The sequence below is a fragment of the Cebus imitator genome, unplaced genomic scaffold (genome assembly GCF_001604975.1).
Source record: "Cebus imitator isolate Cc_AM_T3 unplaced genomic scaffold, Cebus_imitator-1.0 Scaffold682, whole genome shotgun sequence".
NCBI classification, from domain to species: Eukaryota; Metazoa; Chordata; class Mammalia; order Primates; family Cebidae; genus Cebus; species Cebus imitator.
This window is the reverse complement of record NW_016107997.1, coordinates 267,177-271,953: the sequence shown is the minus strand read 5'-3', so window position 1 is coordinate 271,953 and position 4,777 is coordinate 267,177.

The window sequence follows — 4,777 nt, the reverse complement described above, 5'->3', positions numbered from 1 at the left end:
CCCTAAACTCTGATTCTACGTGCTTGTGTCTTCCCTAGGATTTCTAAGGTTATCAGAGACACAGACAAGTTTCTGGATGCTTATTTCAAAGATAATACCAAAAACTTTCAGGATGGGGAACAATATCTCTGTTCTTCCCTGTTTGGTCTTTTTATTCTCAGATTCTGACTTCAGATTCTGCATTTTGGCAACATGTGTTGTGTTTAGAGTTTTTCCTTCAGTGGACAGCTATGAAGTGCCAACGTGGCAGTCATTGCTTGACAACAGGATGAACAAAGCAGGGCTTCCGTACTTGAGATGCTCTCAGGCTAATGACGAGGGTTTGTGTCATGGGGGTTTCTAACAGAAATAGCGCTTAGAAGTGGCACCAGACAACCAAGACAGGTTGGTGTATTGTCAGAGAGGCTGCCTGGCGGGTATTCTGCCCAATGGACCTATTGGGGTGGCATACTACCTTGGAGAATTTACCACAACCTGGTGTTTGTTGCCAGCCTTCCAGGCTTACAAGCCTTCTGTGCTTGAGAAGTTGATTCATGTCAGAAGGTAGGTTTAGTTAGCACACCAAGAGTGGACATGCCTTTTCATTCAGTAAACATTTTGGAAGCACCACATACCAGATGATGTGCCAGAACTCTTTCAGTTAAAAATAATGGAAATTCAGGCTGGGTGCAGTGGATCATGCCTATAATCCCAGCACTTTGGGAGGCCAAGGTAGGCGGATCACTTGAGCCCAGGAGTTTGAGACCAGCCTGGGCAACTTGACAAAACCCTGTCTCTTCAAAAAACACAAACTAGAAACAAAGAGACAAACAAAAGACCAGCCAGATGTGACGGCACATGCCAGTAGTCCCAGCTGCTCGGGAGGCTAAGGTGGGAGGATCATTTGAGCCTGGGAAAGTCAAGGCTGCAATGAGCAGTGATTGCATTACTGCACTTAAGCTTGGGTGATAGAATAAGACCTTGTCTAAAAAAAAAAAAAAAAAAAACAGGGCTGGCTTTAGCTCAGCGGTTACTTCGACAATGCTTTCTGTGGTTGAAAACAGTCACTCTGTGTGGTTTGAGACCCGTGGGCGCTCTCCGGCCCTTTTTTTTTTTTCTAAAAATAAAAACAAACAAACAACAACAACAACAACTGGGCACACTGGCTCAGGCCTGTAATCCCAGCACTTTGGGGAGCAGAGGCAGGAGGACCACTGCAGGCCAGGAGGTAGAGAGCAACCTGGGCAACACAGAAAGACCCTGTCTCTACAAAATTATTTTTTTAATGGAATTTCAACTCAAATTTGTGTGTGCCCCAAAAGGAAATAATTTTTTTTTTCCTCATCATCCTGGAAAATCTGGACATGGGTGGATTTAGGAGTTCAGGAGTTCAAAGATAAGACTGTTTCTCCGTGTCCTGGCCCCGCCAACCTCTGCTTAGTTTGATTCTCAGATTCCCTCCTTGGAGTAGCAAGATAACTGCTGTCAACACAAGCCATTCTTACAGCTCATGATCCCAGCGTAACATGGACCCTCCCTTTCTGAGCAGCCATCCATTAAACCTCTTGGAAGGATACCAATTGGCTCTTCTGGGGTTGCATATTCACCCCTGAACCAATTACTGTGGCTGGATTGGTCAGGCCTGGGTTAGAAGGAAGGATCAGCTCCTTAAACCATACTGAATGAGTTCCCTGTGGAAGGGAGGTGGGAGGGTTCTGCCTTCAGACGAAGAGGGAAGGGATTCTAGGCAGGAAAACAAAATAATGACAGCTATTCACAGTCATTCACTGTGCTTGGCACAGGGAATATACCAGTGACCAGGACAGAGAGCTTACATTGTAGATGGGGAAATACACAAAAATAAACAAACAGATGAAATAAGTACAAATTATGTTGTGGCAAGGAACTGAAATAGAAAATAATGGTGGGAACATTTTAAAAATTAATATGGCCTGGAAGGCCGGGCATGGTGGCTCACACCTGTAATCCCAGCACTTTGGGAGGCTGAGGTAGGTGGATCACCTGAGGTCAGGAGTTTGAATCCAGTCTGGCCAACATAGTGAAACCTGCGTATGCTAAAAGTACAAAAATTAGCTGGGTGTGGTGGCAGGCATCTGTAATCCCAGTTACTCAGGAGGCTGAGGCAGGAGAATAGCTTGAACCCCGGAGGTGGAGGTTGCAGTGAGCCGAGACGGTGCCAATGTACTCCAGCCTGGGTCTCAAACAAACAAACAAAAAAATTAATATGGCCTGGAAAGACCTCTTTGAGTGGGTAATATTTAAGCTGAATCCTAAAGGATAAAAAAGAGACAGTATGTAAAGAGTGGCAAGAAATGGGTTCCAGGCAGTAGGAACAGGTGTGAGAAGAGATCAAAATGGGAAAAAGCTTGACACTTTAGAAAAGAGCAGGGAGGTCGGAATGTAAACAGTAACGTGGAGTGGCTCAAAGTAGACCAGAGAAGAGAAAAGGACCAGAGTATGGGACACCTCATAATGCAAAGCTTGAGGATTTTAAAAATGGTATGGAGTGTCATGACTGGAGGTGATCAAAGGTAAAAGTCAGAAGTTCCACCAGTTCAGAGGCCATTGTAGAATCCAGATGAAGGGCCTGGATGGCCCACTGTGACATTATCATGACGTCATTATGATAGCAGTGGGTTGTTATAAAGTGAGTCCAGCCCCTGGTGCCTCTCTGTCTTTCATACCTATTTTCCCTTCCACCATGTTACCATGCATCAAGAAAGACTCACCAGATGCCAGGGCCATGTGCTTGGAGTCTCCAGCCTCCTGAACTATGAGAAATAAGTTCTTTATAAATTACCAGTCTCAGGTTTTCTATTATGGCAACATAAAATGAACTAAGACAGACATGGACAAGAATTCTTTCTGTGTGATCATTACTAATCTTTCCCAATAAGCAGACTCCTTGAGAAGCTGAGTCACGTCAGAAAGCTGCTTGGGCCGGGTGCAGTGGTTCATACCTGTAATCCTAGCACTTTGGGAGGCCAAGGTGAGTGGATCACTTGAGCTCAGGAGTTTGAGTCTAGCCTGGGCAATATGGCAAAACCCTGTCTCTACAAAAAATACAAACAATTAGGCATGGTTGCATGTACCTGTAATCCCAGTTACTCCAGAGGCTGAGGTAGGAGAATTGTATGAGCTCAAGAGGCAAAAGTTGCAGTGAGTCAAGATCATGTCACTGTACCCCAGCCTGGACAGCAGAGCCAGATCCTGTCTCAAATAAAAAGGAAAGAAAGCTGAGCATGAATATTTTGATGTATAGTGGCACCACATTCATAGCAAGTGGGCCTAAAAGACAGGCTGTAACAATTGCAGGGTGTTGGCTTAGATCCCCTCCTTTCTGTAGTTTTTGAAAGGGTACAGCCTCTATGACTCTCTGTATGTCCACTGTGGGCTGAATCCCTGTCTTTCAATTGACACGTTCTTTGGACTTTTGAAGACATTTCACTTAGTCATGGACTAGTTTTATTGATTAAAGGTGGATTTGCATAACTCCTCCCTGATGCATTTACAGGTTGAGTTAAAACTCTCTGAGAAGTAGCTTTATTTCTCCTTTCAAGTTTTGGGGGATATTTTTTGAATTTCCATACATTATTACACACATCTATGTCAAAGTGAGGTTGAAGGAGATTTCCTGATTCACATACACATATGCTAGAATGAATCTCCTAGGTCCATTCCAGATAACATTCGCAATCCAAAATATTTCTTTTCTAACTTTTCTTAGCATCTATAAGATTAAGTACATACAAGGAATACCCAGCAATGAGCAAAAAGGGTACTTGGGTTTACTAAATACTTCAACAGACAACTTATTCCTTAACACCTCTAGTCCCTTCCCTTGAAAATAAACTCCACCACTTCTATTCCCCTCTACCACACTGTCACCGCCATGAAAATCAGCTGAAAGCACTCCTCAAGGATTGAGAGAGGGCCAGGCCTCCTAAGTTTTTAAAGTCTCTTGGTATAATAAGTGACAAGAGGGAATGCCAAAAACAGGGTTACAAAAATTGTGGTATATTTAAAAGATATCACAGTTACCAAATTAATGGACGCACCCACAGAACACAGCGCACAGTTATACTGTTCACAAGATAATTACAGCCCTGTATGAAAAGTAGTTTGTAGCATACTTCAGTAGATAGTGAGTACTGTATGAGACACAAGTTGTAGATGAATATAATTTTCTTTTAATCCAGTCAGTGTTTCTCTGTGACTGTGTGTAGAACTTCATGTGGAGATAAGCAAAATATCCAACTTTGAGACTCTTCTTGAATGTAAGCATATGTCAAATGTCGCACTGGTGCCTCCACCTCCCTCGCACCCCTTGGCTCCCGCCCCCCCGCTCCATTCTGATTCCTGTGTATTTAACTAGAAATTGATGGAAATCAGCGGCAGTGATTGAGGGTCTTAGAATATTATCAGTCTCGGCGTCCTCTCCCAGCATGATTAGGGGACAAAAGCCTGTATAGAGATTGTGTCCGTGAACCTCTGGGCACAGTCTCTATGTAGATTGGCTCTGGGGTCTGAGGGGCCCCCTAACTAGATTAGAAACTGACATGTTCTACCTCAGGGCCTTGGCGAAAGACAGCAGGCGAGAATCCTCGCCCTGAACCCGGGCAGCAGGGTTAGGATCTCGTCTCCTGTCTCCACCGACGCGCCTCTGGCTTTTCTCCGCCCGGATGCGCCCCCTTGGCAACCACAACGCGTAGGAAGACGGCGTGAGGTGGGGCTGAGTCCCGCAGGGGCGGGGCTGTTCGGGGGGTTGGGATCGGGG